General features: G+C 37.7%; 1 protein-coding gene and 1 non-coding gene across 2 annotated transcripts in view; both read left to right on the top strand.

Moving 5' to 3' along the window:
- The window catches only part of PHF3 (PHD finger protein 3), a 425,013-nt gene that overhangs the window by 200,498 nt on the left and 206,191 nt on the right, over positions 1-18,324 (top strand). The gene's annotated exons all lie outside the window — the stretch shown is intronic.
- LOC126015012 (U6 spliceosomal RNA) lies at positions 5,996-6,102 on the top strand. The gene has a single exon (XR_007497921.1). It is a non-coding gene; the product is annotated as a U6 spliceosomal RNA (small nuclear RNA).

Below are 18,324 nucleotides of genomic sequence, written 5' to 3'. Positions count from 1 at the left end.
AAGTTATCCAAGCAAACAACACCCATAAAAAAGCTGGAGTGGCCATACTAATATCAGATAATGCAAACTTTATACTCAGGAAGGTTGTAAGAGACAAAGACGGACATTTTATATTAATCAAGGGGTACGTAGAGCAGGAAGAATTCACTCTCCTAAACATATATGCACCGAATGAGGGGCCAGCAAAATATTTAATACAACTGTTGACAAATCTGAAAAATAATATCAACAACAACATAATAATTGTGGGGGACCTTAACACGGCTTTGTCAACACTGGACAGGTCAACGAGACTGAAACCCAACAAGAATATACTAGGCCTGAGGAGAGAAATGGAAGAAAGAGGCCTAGTGGATATATATAGGACACTCCATCCCCAGAAACCTGGATACACATTCTTCTCCAATGTACATGGGACATTCTCCAGGATAGACTACATGCTGGCACATAAAACATACCTCCATAAGATCAAGAGGATAGAAATTTTGCAGACTACCTTCGCTGACCACAAGGCTCTGAAATTATTTGTGAACTGCAAAGGGACTCAGAAGAAACACTTTAACACCTGGAAGTTAAACAGCCTCATGCTCAATAACCAGTGGGTCCGAGATGAAATCAAGGAGGAAATCAAAAGGTTCCTGGAAACAAATGACAATCAAGACACAAACTCTCAGAACTTATGGGACACAACAAAAGCAGTACTGAGAGGAAAATTTATAGCTTTGCAAGCACACATCAGGAAGGAAGAAGGAGCTTACCTGAGTAGCTTAATGACACAGCTAATAGAACTAGAAAATGCTCAACAAAAGGACCCAAGAATAGGAAGACAGAAGGAAATAACAAAGCTGAGAGCAGAAATCAACGAAGTGGAAACTCAAAAAACAATCCGAAAGATCAACGAAAGCAGAAGTTGGTTCTTTGAAAAAATAAACAAGATTGCTAGACCACTGGCAAACCTAACAAAGAAAGAGAGAGAGAGAAACTTGATAACTCGTATCAGGAATGAAAAAGGAGAGATCACTACTGATATGACAGAGATTCAAAGGGTAATCAGAAACTACTTTGAAAAACTCTACGCCACTAAAAATGAGAACCTGGAAGAAATGGATAAATTCTTGAACTCTTATAATCTTCCACGGTTGAAGGAAGAGGATGTAGCATATCTAAACACCCCCATCACCATTGATGAAATTAAAACAGTAATCAAATGTCTGCCGAAAAACAAAAGCCCAGGTCCAGATGGATTCACTAATGAATTCTATCAAACTTTCCAAGAGGAACTACTGCCAATCTTGGCAAGACTCTTTCATGAAATTGAACAAACAGAAACACTTCCAAATAGCTTTTATGAAGCCAACATCACCTTGATACCTAAACCAGACAGAGACGCTACCAAAAAAGAAAATTACAGACCAATATCACTGATGAATGCAGATGCAAAGATCCTCAACAAAATCCTGGCAAATAGGATTCAATGCCTCGTTAAGAAGATCATCCACTACGATCAAGTAGGTTTCATCCCAGGAATGCAAGGCTGGTTTAACATCCGTAAATCTATCAACATAATACACAACATCAATAACAAGAAAAATAAAAACCACATGATCATATCAATAGATGCAGAGAAAGCATTTGATAAGGTCCAACACCCATTCTTGATCAAAACTCTCAGCAAGATGGGAATGGAGGGAACCTTTCTCAATATAGTGAAGGCCATCTACCACAAGCCAGTGGCAAATATTATCCTCAATGGAGAAAAACTGAAAGCCTTCCCTCTAAATTCTGGCACAAGACAAGGCTGTCCTCTCTCACCACTCCTATTCAACATAGCACTGGAAGTACTTGCTATAGCGATTAGGCAAGAAAAGGATATCAAGGGAATCCAGATAGGAAAGGAAGAAGTCAAGCTCTCACTGTTTGCAGATGACATGATACTCTACTTAGAAAACCCTAAAGACTCTATCAAAAAGCTTCTAGAAACAATAGACTCATATAGCAAGGTGGCAGGCTACAAAATTAACACACAAAAATCAATGGCCTTTCTATATACCAATAGTAATAAGGATGAAATGGACATTAAGAAAACAACCCCATTCACAATAGTACCACACAAACTCAAATATCTTGGAATCAACTTGACTAAATATGTGAAGGACCTATACAAAGAAAACTATAAAACTCTGCTCCAAGAAATAAGAGAGGACACACGGAAATGGAAACACATACCCTGCTCATGGATTGGCAGGATTAACATCATCAAAATGTCAATACTCCCCAAGGCATTATACAGATTTAATGCCATCCCTCTAAAGATACCCATGACATTCTTCAAAGAAGTGGATCAGACCCTTTTGAAATTCATTTGGAACAATAAACACCCTCGAATAGCTAAAGCAATCATTGGGAAAAAGAATATGGGAGGAATTACTTTTCCCAACTTTAAACTGTACTACAAAGCAACAGTTATCAAAACAGCATGGTATTGGAATAAGGATAGGTTCTCAGATCAGTGGAATAGGCTTGAATACTCAGAAAATGTTCCCCAGAGATACAACCATCTAATTTTTGATAAAGGAGCAGGAAATCCTAAATGGAGCAGGGAAAGCCTCTTCAACAAGTGGTGTTGGCACAATTGGATAGCCACTTGCAAAAAATTAAACTTAGACCCCCAGCTAACATCATGTACAAAGGTAAAATCCAAATGGATTAAAGACCTCGATATCAGCCCCAAAACCATAAGATATATAGAACAGCACATAGGCAAAACACTACAGGACATTACAGGCATCTTCAAGGAGGAAACTGCACTCTCCAAGCAAGTGAAAGCAGAGATTAACAGATGGGAATATATTAAGCTGAGAAGCTTCTGCACCTCAAAGGAAATAGTGCCCAGGATACAAGAGCCACCCACTGAGTGGGAGAAACTATTCACCCAATACCCATCAGATAAGGGGCTAATCTCCAAAATATACAAGGCACTGACAGAACTTTACAAGAAAAAAACATCTAACCCCATCAAAAAATGGGGAGAAGAAATGAACAGACACTTTGACAAAGAAGAAATACGCATGGCCAAAAGACACATGAAAAAATGTTCCACATCACTAATCATCAGGGAGATGCAAATCAAAACAACGATGAGATACCACCTCACACCCCAGAGAATGGCACACATCACAAAGAATGAGAATAAACAGTGTTGGCGGGGATGTGGAGAGAAAGGAACTCTTATCCACTGCTGGTGGGAATGCTGTCTAGTTCAACCTTTATGGAAAGCGATATGGAGATTCCTCCAAAAACTGGAAATCGAGCTCCCATACGATCCAGCTATACCACTCCTAGGAATATACCCTAGGAACACAAAAATACAATACAAAAACCCCTTCCTTACACCTATATTCATTGCAGCTCTATTTACCATAGCAAGACTCTGGAAACAACCAAGATGCCCTTCAACAGACGAATGGCTAAAGAAACTGTGGTACATATACACAATGGAATATTATGCAGCTGTCAGGAAAGATGAAGTCATGAAATTTTCCTATACATGGATGTACAAGGAATCCTATATGCTGAGTGAAATAAGTCAGAGAGAGAGAGGAAAAAACGCAGAATGGTCTCACTCATCTATGGGTTTTAAGAAAAATGAAAGACACCCTTGTAATAATAATTTTCAGACACAAAAGAGAAAAGAGCTGGAAGTTCCAGCTCACCTCAGGAAGCTCACCACAAATAGTGATGAGTTTAGTTAGAGAAATAACTACATTTTGAACTGTCCTAATATTGAAAATGTATGAGGGAAATGTAGAGCCTGTTTAGGGTACAGGCGGGGGTTGGGTGGGGAGGAGGGAGATTTGGGACATTTGTGATGGGAATGTTGCACTGGTGATGGGTGGTGTTCCTTTTATGACTGAAACCCAAACACAATCATGTATGTAATCAAGGTGTTTAAATAAAAAAAATTATGCATTAAAAAAAAAAAAGATCCCTCTAGGGCAGGGCCACAAAATGTTTTATGGAGGGCCGTTTGCGGCCCTCGGGCCATGAGTTTGAGACCCCTGCAGCAATAAGGGAGTATAAAATCCTCAAGTATAAAGGAAGGAATATAAGAATCAAACCAGATCTCCCATTTGAAACGATCCAAAAAAGAAAACAATGGAATGACATATTTAAATGACTGAATGACAGAAACTTCCAACCTAGAGTCCACTACCTTACAAAAACTCTCATTCATCTTGAAGGGAGGACTGAAAAATTCTCAGACAAAAGAGAACTCACATTATTTGTGCAAACAAAACAGATTCTAAATGACTTTACTCAGAGATGAATAACAGAATCCCAAACACCCAATTGTAACAAACAACCCACCCAACTCAATACAATCTGTACAGCAGCCCCTCTTTGTCAATAATCTCCTAAAATGTCAATGGACTAAACTCTCTCATAAAGGACACATAGTAGAGAGTGGGATCATAAACAAAACTGGATTTCCGCTGCTGCAAGAAACACACCTACAAGTACAGGATAGACACAGGCTTAGAATAAAAGGATAGAAATCATTATTCAAGCCAATGGAAAACAAAAAAAAGTGGGACAGCCATTATTATATAAGACCAATTTGCATTCAAACCAAGAAAGTGATTAGAGATAAAGAGGGTCATCTGCTTACTGATTAGTACTACAGCAAGAAATACTAACTCTGGTCAACATTTATGCACCAAATACAGAACCAGTAAAATATGTAAGGCATTTCTCACAAACATAGAGAAGTATATGGAAGGAAAGGGGATAGTAGTAGGAGATTTCAATACTCCACTATCACCACTGGACAAATCCACCAAATAGAAAACTAGCAAAGAAATAAGAGCCCTAAATGAGAAATTAGATGATCTAGGACTAATGGACTTATATAGGGCCCTCCATTTTCAGAAAGCAGAATACACTTTCTTCTCAAGTGCACATGGAACATTCTCCAGAATAGACCATGCCTCAGGATATAAATATAACTTGCACAAAGTCACAAATATAAGGATAATTAGAAGCACTGTGTCAGATCACTATGCAACAGAGATCAAGAATGACTGTAAAAAGAAGCTGTGGAGAAAATACAACACTTAGAGATTAAACAACATGCTGCTCAACAACAGCTGTATCAAAGAGGAATTCAAGGAAGAGATCAAAAAATTGCTTGAGAAAACGATAATGAAGAGACAACTTTACTTTTTTTTATTTAAACACCTTGATTACATACATGATTGTGTTTGGGTTTCAGTCATGTAAAGAACACCACCCATCACCAGTGCAACATTCCCATCACCAATGTTCCAAGAGACAACTTTTCAAAATCAGTGGGACAGCAAAAAGCTAGTAATTAGGGGGAAAACTCATAGCAATACAGACCTATGTCAGGAAAGAGGAAAATGACAAAATCAACAATTTAAAGAGACACCTTAAAATTTTGGAAAAAAAGCAGCAAAGAAACACAAACACAGACAGAAGAAAAAAATAATAAAAACAGGAGCAGAAATAAACAATATAGAAACTAAGAAAACAATACAAAAAATCAATGAGATCAGGAATTGGTTTTTCAAAATAATAAACAAGATAGACAAACCACTGGCAAGAATCACCAAACAAAAGAGAGAGAACAGCCAAATAAATGAGATCATAAATGAAAGGGAAGAGATTACAACAGAACCCCAAGAAATCTAGCACATCATGAGAACTTATTATGAACAACTATACTCAGGTTAGAGAATCCAAAAGAAACAGACAGATTTCTTAGAACATATCGCCTTCCAAGACTGGATAAGGAGGATGTAGAAAGCCTAAATAGGTCAATCATATCTGAGAAAATTGAATCAGTAATTAAGAAACTCCAAAAAACAAAAGTCCAGGTCAGGATAGCTTTAGAGGTGAATTCTATTAAACATTTTAAGAAGAATTACTACCATTGATCCATTGGCTCTTCCAATATATTGAAAAGACAGGAATCGTGCTCGCTTCGGCAGCACATATACTAAAATTGGAACGATACAGAGAAGTTTAGCATGGCCCCTGCACAAGGATGACACGCAAATTCGTGAAGCATTCCATATTTTTAAAGAAATAGAATAATAGAAAAAAAATTAAAAAAAGAAAAGACAGGAATCCTTCATAACTCTTTTATGATGTTAATATCAAACTCATTCCCAAAGATGGCAAAGACACTGCCAAGAAAGAAAATTACAGACCAATCTCACTAATAAACATAGATGCAAAAATCCTTAACAAAATCTTAGCAAACCTAATCCAACAATAAATAAAGGAGATTATACACTATAACCAATTGAGTTTTATTCCTGGGATGCAAGGATGGTTCAATATATGCAAATTAATCAACATCATACACCACATCAAGAAAGACAAAAATCACAAGATTATATCATTCTATGCAGAGAAGGCACTTGATAAGATCCAACACCTATTCATGATGAAAACACTCAGCAAAATAGGACTGGAAGGAACCTTCCTCAACATAGTTATAGATATCTATAAAAAGTCTACAGCCAACACTATTCTTAATGGTGAAAAACTGAAAGCATTTCCACTAAGGTCAGGAACTAAGCAAAGCTTTCCACTCTCTCCTCTCTTATTCAATATAGTTTTAGAAGTCTTACCAATAGGATTCAAACAAGAGAAGCGAATCAAAGGAATCCAAAAAGTAAATAAGAAGTGAAACAATCTCTTTTAGCAGATGATATTATGATATACATTGAAAACCCTGAAGACTCCATGGTAAAACTCCTAGAAACAGTTAACCAGTACAGCAAAGTAGCTGGCTATAAAGTCAATATACAAAAGACAGTAGCGTTTCTTTATACAAATAATGAAGTAGAAGAGAAAGAAATTTAAAAAGACAATACCATTTAAAATTGTATCCAAAATCAACCTTACAAGAGAAGTAAAGGACCTATACCATGTAAACCAAAACATTTCAGAAATAAATTGAAGAGGACCTAAGAACATCCTATGCTCATGGATAGGTAGAATCAACATCGTCAAAATGATTATCTTACCTAAATTTGTATATAGATTTAATGCAATCCCTATCCAAATTCAGAGATCATTTTTTCAGGACTTAAAACAATCATTTATAAAATTCATATTGAATCACAAAAGACTGAGGTTAGCCAAATACATGAAAAACAAGAAGCTAGGTGGCATTTCTTTACCTAATCTAAAGCTTTATTATAAAGCCATAGTGATCAAAACAGCATGGTACTGGAACAAAGACAGAGTCTCAGATCAGTAGGTTAGAATAGAATATCCAGAAATAAACTCCCAAATATACAATCAACTAATATTTGGTAAAAAGAGCCAAGAACTTTAAATGGAACAAAGACAGTCTCTTCAACATATGGTGATGGAACAACTGGATAACCAACTGTAAAAAATTAAAGACACCATACCTCACACCTCACACAAAAGTCAACTCAAAATGAATTAAAGACCTTGAAATCAGACCACAATCTATAAAGTTTATTGAGGAAAAATAGGCAGTACACTTCAAGACCTATATATCAAAAAAGTTTTTGAGGATACAATTTCAATGGCAAGAACTTTAGCATCGAACCTAAATAAATGGGACTATGTCAAACTGGAAAGTTTCTGCATGGCAAAAGAAACTCTAGTTAAAAATATAAAACATTTAACACAATGGGGAAAAATTTTTTACACTCAACACGTCAGATAAAGTGCTGATATTTTGGATATACAAAGCACTGAGAGAGTTGAACTCAAAAAATCTAATAAATCCATTAAAAAATGGGGGAAAGAAATGAATAGACACTTCTCTGAGAAAGACCAAAAGATGGCCAATAGACCGCATGAAAACATGCTCACCATCACTCATCATTAGGGAAATCCAAGTCAAGACAAAAATGAGGTACCAGCTTACACCAGTGAGGATGGCTCACATCAAAAATAACAGGAAAAATCTCTGTTGGTGAGGATGTGGGAAGAAAGGAACTCTCATAGACTGCTGGAAGGAAAGCTGCCTACTCCAACCCCTATGGAAAACACTGTGGAGAGTGTTGAGTAAACTCAGAATTGAGCTGCCATATAACCCAGAAATCGCTTTCCTGGGTATCTATCCCCAAGACAGAAGGGCATTCATCCCAAAATATGTGTGCACTCCACTATTTATCTCAGCACTCAGTACAATAGCCAAGATTTGGAGCCAACCTCGATGCCCAAAAACAGATGAGTGGATCATGAAGATATGGCATTTATACACAATGGAATTCTACACAGAAGTTAGAAACAATACAATCATGGATTTTGCAGCAACATGGATGGATATAGAAAATATTGTATTAAATGAAGTAAGCCAGAAGAAGGAGGATAAATACAGAATGATAGTACTTTTCTGAGGTATTTAGACTATATACCATATATACATATAATACTTCAAGAACAAATACAATGGTCTAATAGGGTAGAAACTCCAAGCACCATAGTTGTCAGCATTTAATGGGGAGAAGTGTTCCAATCAAGTGGAAGAGGAACTACACAAAACCTAAACTATCCATTATACCATAAAAAAAACAACCCAGCAACAATGGGAACAGGTATGTAATCAGCCTTTAAATAAAAAGGACTACAATAATAATCTTAGGTTACTTATACACAGATACAGATGAAAAATATGATTGGAAGCCAGGGAATCCAGCTGCAGTGATCATAACAATATGTTTTAATGCCTTAATCTTACTAGGTATAAAATAACCTTTCAGCTTCTTTGTCCACAGGGATTCTTGATACAAAGAATGGACATCCTAATTTTACACCTTGGTGCTCAGTCATACTAGATACCATATTCAGTTTTCATTATGATAATGTCTTGATAAAAACACTCCAATATACCCTTTCCTCTGGTTTAAGTCCACTATTAGGACCTGACGCATATGATCATTAAGACCACTGATACAAAAAAATACCACTGATACAGTTAACTGCGAAGCACAGACTTATGTTACAAGACCTACTCATAGTACATGGTTTAGCATATAAACATTTCCTTTCTCTCTCTTTCTCTCTCTTTTTTCCTACTCCTTTCCTTCTCCTCTTTGTTCTTCTTCTTCCTCCTCATCATAATCATCAATTCAATCTATGTCAAATAAAACTCACACTGTTAGTTTCTCTTTAGGAAAGGAACGTTGATACATAAGATGTAGCAGACTACAGTGACTAAATAGGGTAGATACCTACATAGATAGGCCTCACTACAACATTGCTTAGTACCCGAGACACAAAAACTATGTGTAGCCTAAAATACTCCAGCCGTTATCTAACCCTGAAACCTAGGAAAGCCTCCCAACTCCAACACACCAGCCCATTCACTTTTATTTGACTTACTTAATTTTCTTTTTTAACTTATTTTTACTATATTTAATTATTTTTCTTTTCTCCTCTCTCTTATCTCTTGTTCTCCCTCCTCTCTCTCCTAAGCTATACCTAAGCTAATTATTTATTTTAATTAAACCAGTCCTTAAGAACTTAGACCCATCCTATTAGGGTCAGATCTCTAACAACAACTTAAGAATAGGTCACTAATGTGTCTTTATGTGGGCATAAAAGTACATAGATAGAAGACTCCTCTCTGAGTGCCAAACCTAAATTGTAAACAATCCCTGCCTATAGTGTATGTAGCTGCTCCTATATACTATTCCTCCTCCCCTCTTCAAAAATCCTATTATCCCTTCACCCCCCAATTCCTCCTTATTTAACGCTCTTTACCCTCAGTTCTTAACTCATTAGGTATCGGGAATGACTTCCTGCCCAGTAAGCCATCATCCAGCTCCCAAGCGAATGGACACCCTTTCAGCACCACATCTCCTCCTCCAGCAAGAAATTACAACCAACACTCCTGCTGACTCATGCTCTGTATCCCTCCTCACACATCCCCAAATGTGGACTGTTGCTTGATATCGAACTCAGCTCCAGAAGGACCCCAGTGCAAGAACTTTACCTGAGCCCTTTCTGCCGCAAATCATATCTCAAACTCAACAAGACCAGAATGTGTGATAAAAATCTACCTTGAATTCCACCCCCCCACAAGAATATCTAAAAAGAAAATAGGAAGGCTATATTTCTTTTATAAGTTTAAGACCTCTATAATACTACCTCTTAATCTGTTTATCCCCAAATGTAAGGTAGTCTCCTGCATCATTTTGCTCCCTTAATTACTTTTATAAAATTTATTTTTATCTATTTTTGCCTTTATATTTGTGTTTTGTCTTGTTTTTGTTTTCTTCTATTCCTTAACTTTACCTGTTTTGGTACAAAAACCTACAAGAAAAAGTCTTGCCTAGGATAAAAGTTCAGGTCAAAACCAGGGCACAGAGATGATGGAGCTTGACAATCTCACCCCCAAATGTACCAGCAATATAATTTAGCACCATTTCTTTTTGCAAAGGCATACTAAAAATGCAGAAATTTTACATATAAAAACTAGCTCTTATCTACTAGGGATAAGAACTCATACATTTTACAATACAAGGGTACCTCCCACATTGAACATATGTCATGTGGCTCCAACTTAGACTCCACGTGATTAGAGAGTGACTTCCAACCCTGAGCCCTTGATCTCAGACTTGGAACCGACACAGTTCTCCGCAACAGCTCCAGGAACCAATCTCCCTGTGGGACATTATTAATACTGCTCTGACACCAACATGCGCCAGTTTTGATATGACATCGTGACAATGCGGATACAGTACAACTTGGTCTAAGAGCAGGTTGTCTTATTTCAACACCTAACAATAAGATGAGATCAGAATGCACATCACCCTTTGATCTGTGCAAAAAATCGAGATCACTAACTACAGAAGACTAACTTTGACAACCATGACTGGACAGAACATATCCTGGGACCAATAGGAAAGACCTTAGCCTAGGCTTTGGCTTACGATCTGTACAACAACCAAGATCACTAATTCCAGGTGTCGGACTGAAACAACTGCAACTGAGCAGAACTTGTGGAAACATAATGAAAAACTATTCTAGGCTTTGTCCTAGTATCGGTGCAAAAACCAAGACCACCAATTACAGAAGACTAATTACAACAACAGTGATGGAACAGAACTTATAGAACTGTAAAGAAAGACTCTATTTTAGGCTCTATCCTATGACCTATACAAATACCAAGTTCTCTTTAGAGAGGCCTGATTTTATCATCCACAATAGAGTGGAAAGTTTCCAGGCACCATAAAATGACATATAAGAGAGTAAAAGAGCATGTATGGAGCCTGTAGTTATTCCCATGACAGTATGCTTCAAGGGTGGAGAACCCTTGTATCTCTTAGGCCAAGGAAATTCCCTTTCTAATTTCCCCAATATTTACTCTACTCATAAAAAAAAAGCACGTTTTTTTTCTTTTTATTGTAGGCTTGTTATTGTAGTTTGGTTGTTGTCTGTATTGCTGTGGTTGTTTACGAGTTGGGTTTTTTTTTTTTTTTTGGTCATTGTAGCTTTGATTTTTGTTTGTTTGTTTTCTTGTTTGTTCTTTTTTGTGTGTTTTTGTCTTTTTATTATGTTTTTCTTCCTTTTTTCCCTTTCTTCTCTTAAATTAGTATTTATAACCTTCTAGATGGACTCCTACCAGTTTTTTGCTTTTTGCTTTTTTTGATTTTTGTCTTCCCTTCTGACAGAACCACATAACTTGAATCATCTTGTTCTGCCTCATAAACTGAGGCGGGGAAATGAATGGTACCAAGATCAGTCATATGAACATTGAGTAGAAATAAAAAATAAAATGATCAGAATTAAAAATTAATTCCAGGGCCCAGAGAGATAGCACAGCGGCATTTGCCTTGCAAGCAGCCGATCCAGGACCAAAGGTGGTTGCTTCGAATCCCGGTGTCCCATATGGTTTCTTGTGCCTGCCAGGAGCTATTTCTGAGCAGACAGCCAGGAGTAACCCCTGAGCAACTCCGGGTGTGGCCCAAAAACCAAAAAAAAGAAAAAAATCCATTCCAAAGCCAATGACAACAGAATCAATATCCAATCTACAACAAACTAGACACAGAGGGGACCATTTATACTAGCAGCCTAGGGGACCTAGGAGGAAGATATGGGATGAATGCTGAGTACAGGGGTGAAGGAAGGACAACACTGGTGGTGGGAATGCCCAGATTCAATGTCACTATGTACCTAAAATATTACTATGAAAGATTTATAATTCGCCTTGGTCACAATAAAAATTATTAAAAATATTATGCAAGTTTTGTTCAATTTTTGAACTTACAGGGGATTCAAGGGTAGTTTGAAAATTCAGATATAGATTAAAAGTATAATTTAAAGAATTTTAAAAATTCCTTGTTGGGGGCCTGAGAGATAGCACAATGGTAGGACATTTGCCTTAGATGCAGAAGGATGGTGGTTTGAATCCCGGCATCCCATATGGTCCCCCGAGCCTGCCAGGAGTGATTTCTGAGCATAGAGTCAGGAGCAACCCCTGAGTGCTGCCGGGTGTGACCCAAAAACCATTAAAAAATTATTTGTTAGAAATTTGAGGTGTTAGGCCTCCGCATGTGCCAGCAGCCTTTTGGCCCGGCCTAGGGTAGGGGGGCCCAGACCTGGGTCACCCGACCCCCCTCTCCCCCATTCCTCCGGATCTCCAGGTGGGTTCCGGGAAGGAGCTGACGGGGCACCCTGGGTTTTCCCCACTCCCAGGCCGGGTCCGGAGACTGGCCTAGGGTGGGGCTTAGGGGGTGGAGTTTGATCTGGTGGGTGGCAGATAGTTGCTCAGCTATACTCAGGCTGTCACTGGCAATTTCATACCAGTCTTCATTTTGCAAACCGCGTAGGGGCTAGTGCCCCCGCACGAACATATGCTCCTCCCAACCATAAGTACCCCAGATTTACCCTTCTTAACTTCAGTAACACACAGTTCTAATCTCTGACCTAAGTCATACAGTAGATCTAACAAATCCCAGAACTATTTCAAAGGACACGAATTGAACACATATTGAGCACATATCTTTTGAATATTTTATGGGTATTTTCTTTAACTGATGTAACTCTCTATATATTCTTCTACCATGATGTTTCTATCCACTTTTCATCTTGTCTTTTCTTTGTAAGCTATTCAGTAAGGATTGTTGTTGGAACTGTCCCTCAGTTTGATGCCTATGATTGAACTATGTCATGGAAATTGCTGGTCTTGTTCCTATTGCTTCCAGATGCACCAATAATGCTTCATGGCATTTATCCTTGTTTGCATAGACACATTAAAATGGGAAAACACCATACATACAGATAAGTTCTTATCTAATAAATCTCAGTACAATGTACCTTACACCCTGAACATTGATATAATGAACTGGCATAGGCCTCAGAAGAAAGGGCATCCTCCATTCACGCCGGAACCAGGCAAGCTATCTACAAAACATCCAAGGTCTTTTATAGCAACAGCTGGAAGCAGTCCTCTACCAGGAAAGACACTACCAAGGGTCTGACATCGACCTCCTAAAAAGAGACTTCCGTTTACACTGAGAAGACTTGACAACAACAATGACCTGCTCTGCAGGAAATGGTTCTCTCTATTGCCCCTTAAGTGTGAAGTGAAACGAGAGGATGCTCTGCACCATCCTGACTGCAATATGGGATATGCAGACTCCAGGATCTTTAATACAGAAGCATGATACCAACAACAGAGACTATGTGAGGAATGGAGGTGTATTGCCACTACAGACGATGACTTGAATTGGACAAACTAGTTTGCCTGGAGCCCAGAGTCAGTCCTGTGCCAGGAAACTTCAGGGGTAGGGTCTCCTTGTATTTAGACCATAATTTGTCTTTCCATGTCCCTTATGTTTTGGTGGGCCTATGCAAACAAATGCCACTTTAATACCGTTTTTTACTATGTTCCCTTGACTCCGATCCTTAAGAAAAACAACCTACTAAAACTTTTGAGGTTAACTTAAACTAGTAAACATGTGCATGGAACTAGAGAAATGTACTTTGCCCTCAATGTTTAAGGAGTTACATAAGTCTAATGTCTTTAGATTATATTGTGTGCTGCTAAGAAATAGTATGTACTACAACTGGGGATTTGAGGGACAAAGTAATTGTATTGTACATGGGTTCAGTTTTGTTTTTCTTAATGTTCTTTGGCTGAAAGTTCAAGGCTGGGATATCATCGATGGGACTACCGAGAATTCTGTTTATGGGTGATTGGACTTCCACTGTAACTTTACCCTGTCCTCTTTCTTTGCATCTTTGTTGTCATAATTAAAATAAAAAAAAATACCCACAAAAAAAAAAGAAAAAAAAAAAGAAATTTGAGGTGTTGGGCCCAGAGAGATAGCACAGCGGCATTTGCCTTGCAAGCAGCCGATTCAGGACCAAAAGTGGTTGGTTCAAATCCCAGTGTCCCATATGGTCCCCGTGCCTGCCAGGAGCTATTTCTGAGTAGACAGCCAGGAGTAACTCCTGAGCATCGCTGGGTGTGGCCCAAAAACAAAACAAAACAAAACAAAAAAAGAAATTTGAGGTGTTATAGCAATACTTAACATTGAAAACTAGAATAAGGAAAGTATTGAGGGGAATGAGCAATTGTATTCTTCATTCCACATTCTGCTTAAATGGCATTTAGAAAATTCCCTGATAAGCAAGGACTGGCTCACAATTTGAAGCTCACCACAAAGAGTGGTGAATGCTGTTGGGGAAATAACTACACTAACAACTAGCATGACAATGTTAAAAAATGAGAGAAGTAGAATGCCTGTCATGAATACAGGAAGGGGCAGGGGAGGAGGGGGAGCATTGGTGCCGGGAATGTTGCACTGGTGAAAGGGGTGTTATTCTGTTTATGACTGAAACCCAACTACAAACATGCTTGTAATCGTGGTGCTTAAATAAATATTTATATTAAAAAAGGGGGAAACTACAGAGAATGCTGTGAATGATGGTTGGGAGTTAATATTAATACCATATTTGTGAACCCTTTCATATTTTATGGGAATTATACTTAGTGACATTATTGCCATACATTCTAAATTCAATGACTGGAAGTTCAAGGAAGGTCATTTTCTTCCCATATATAAATTAATTGGATAGATGATTTTGTATGCTTCACAGTTCTATGAAGTTTCTATATTTCTTGGTTTGAAGAGGAAATACTGCAATTTAGATCTGGATTCAGATCTGGGGACTTATCAAGGATCACTGACTTTATATAACTGGTTTCTAGACCATCAGTCTCCTCTTCTGGTTGACAAAAGTTAGCCTACCCTAGCATTCCATCTCATCTCAACTGTCATTGGCAACAGATCACTCACCCCACCCCACATCCTAAAACAGCTTATGTCCTTCCCAAACTTAAGTACACATTTAGTTTCTACTGTAACATAAACTCCTTCAAAGCAAATTTGAAATCAATCTTATTCTCTACATATTGCCTACCAGTGATAAGCACTCAATCAAGGTTGATTGCAAAAAAAATGAATAAAACCCAAGAGGCCTCAGCAGTGGCGCAGAGGTAGGGTGTTTGCCTTTTACACAGCTGACTTAAGGACACACTGCAGTTTTATCCCCCACCCCCACCCCCGGCATCCCATATGGTTCCCCAAGCCAGGAAAGATTTCTGAGCTCATAGCCAGGAGTAACCCTTGAGTGTCACCAAGTGTGGCCCTCAAAACAAGAAACAAAACAAACAAAAAACAAAATACCCAAAGTCTCATTAATGACAATCAACATAAATGATTGAAAAATTGCCAGAGAGAGGAGTAGTATATTCATGTGTTTTATCCAATCCTGCTGCTCTACTTATTATATAACTGCTAATTTACACCTTTAATGTGGGCAGGAAATAAAAGAAAATAGAAATTAATCAGAAAATTTTGTTGAAAACTTCCAAACCATAAAAAGTGGTTTTAGATCAAGTCATGCTGGGAAGATTGTAGAGTAATCATCAAAATGTATATAGCAAACCAAATAGAGAAGTACAATAAAAGGTCATCTGTTATTTAACTGAGCTGAAACAAAATTTATTAAAGTATTATTAGCCCCTACCAATAAGGTGCGTTAGCAAGAAAAGTAATCTTAGATAAAATATAGTTTCATTATTATCCTATATCCTTAGAAAACTTTTTAAGGAACTGGAGCAATAGCACAGTGGTAGGGCATTTGCCTTGCATGCAGCCAATCCAGGACAGAAGGTAGTTTGATTACAGATTAATGTGCCATATAGTCCCCCAAGCCAGGAACGATTTCTGAGCTCATAGTCAGGAGTAACCCCTGAGTGTCACTGGTTGTGGCCCAAAAATCACCAAAAAAAAAGAAACTTTTGGGGCCGGGCGGTGGCGCAAGAGGTAAGGTGCCTGCCTTGCCTGCGCTAGCCTTGGACAGACCGCGGTTCGATCCCCCAGTGTCCCATATGGTCCCCCAAGCCAGGAGCAACTTCTGAGCGCATAGCCAGGAGTAACCCCTGAGCGTCAATGGGTGTGGCCCAAAAAACCAAAAAAAAAAAAAAGAAACTTTTTAAAAATGAATAAACATGGATTACTTTGTTTTACCATGTATTTCTTCATTTTTCTATAAAACTAAGAAGAAAGTAAAGAAGAATGGCTGGGAAGCAGGGTCTAAGTGGTCTCAGATGCATTGATGGAGAAAAACTAAGGAATGAATGAAATATGCAAGCCAAAGACAATGACAATAGAATCAAAAGACCTAAACTTTAACCATCTAAACTAAAATGGACCTGTTATACTGGCAAGCCAGAGGGCAAAGTATGGTGGTATAAGATGCACTCTGGGATTTTTGATGCAGAGAGATCAAAACTGGTGATGAGAATGGCCCTTACTCACTGTTTATCTGAAATCTAACTATGCAGGAATTTATAGATCACAATAGTTTAAATAAAATAAATTTTTTTAGAAAAGAGAAAAAATGTGTAAACATAAAACAAAGCTGCTTTATGCAGTGTTTTTGATACATGGAATGAAAATCAGTTATTGTTTGTTTTGTAGTTAGTGATCTGTCTATACCTATGTATAACCCATAATGCACAGAATTTTTCTTTAAACATATGAATCATAATAATTCATAATAATATTAGGCATCATAATAATATATGGCATGTCATGCATAATATACCAGTGGAAGATAATCTTGAGGATTTTCCTCAAAGTTAAATAGAAAATGCAAGAAAAAAACATGGCAAAAACTTCTAAAAAATATCCTCCAGTTTTATCACTGAGCATCTATTACCTCACAATACAAAAGTATATGAAAGTTGAATATTCATTAATTCAAAATTGTGAAAATTAAGAAGCTCATATATGACCAACAATAACAATTCTAAATTTAACTCTCTTGTATGACATTTAATTTCTGAAAAACGATCTAGCTGCCATGTATTGGTCTTTAAAAGCTTTTCAATTCCTCTATTTTTCTAAAGTATATATCTTGGTTATAAAGAAGAAAGCATCTCCTTTCATGGTATTTGAGTAAAAGACCTACCTTATTTCACTTACACCCAATATCTGTATAACTTCATCTAAAATTCAGTTCAGCATTTTTCTAGAAGTATGAATTTCTGTCAGTACACTGCCTATGAGATAAGTGATATTTTTTGAAAGAGAGGCACATCCAGCTATATTCAGGAATTACTCCCAGCTCTGCACTCAGGAATTACTCTTGTTGGTGCTCAAGGGATCATGTATGGCTTTTGGAATCGAGCCTAGGTCGACCACATGTAAGGCAAGTACTTTACTATACTATCTCTCTAGTCTACTCTCATTTTATAGTTGCTATAAGCTTTTTTCTATTTCTTGGTTTCCTTCAAGATCTGTGTTACTGACCAGTTTTATCCAATCCTTCCTAGTACCTGAAAGGTAAAATGTATAGTTAGTTTTTTGTTTTGTCTTGTTTTGTTTTGGGTTTTTTTTTTTTGTTTTTTGAGTTTTGGTTTTTGGTTTTTGGATCACACACAGAAGCACTCAGGGGTTACTCCTGGCTACACTCAGACATCACTCCTGGCAGGCTCTGGGGACCATATGGGATGCCGGGATTCGAACCACTGACCTTCTGCATGCAAGACAAACACTTTACCTCCATGCTATCTCTCTGGCCCCCTAGTTAGTTTTTTAATTAGAAGCCAGATGAGATTTGATTGTGTCAATTCAACCCAATTTGCACTAGGTTCAGAGGCTAGCAACTAGATGTCACAAACTCATACAATCAGTTGAACAAATTCTTCTATTCAGATCATTTCAGTGTGCCTTTTATTCAGTTTCTTGGCATCTGTCTCTAAGGAAACTATGTTCCTCCATTTTA

Source organism: Suncus etruscus, chromosome 7, assembly GCF_024139225.1.
Source record: "Suncus etruscus isolate mSunEtr1 chromosome 7, mSunEtr1.pri.cur, whole genome shotgun sequence".
NCBI lineage: Eukaryota > Metazoa > Chordata > Mammalia > Eulipotyphla > Soricidae > Suncus > Suncus etruscus.
Note: the sequence above shows the minus strand (reverse complement) of the source record. Positions and strands in the feature narration are given on the sequence as shown.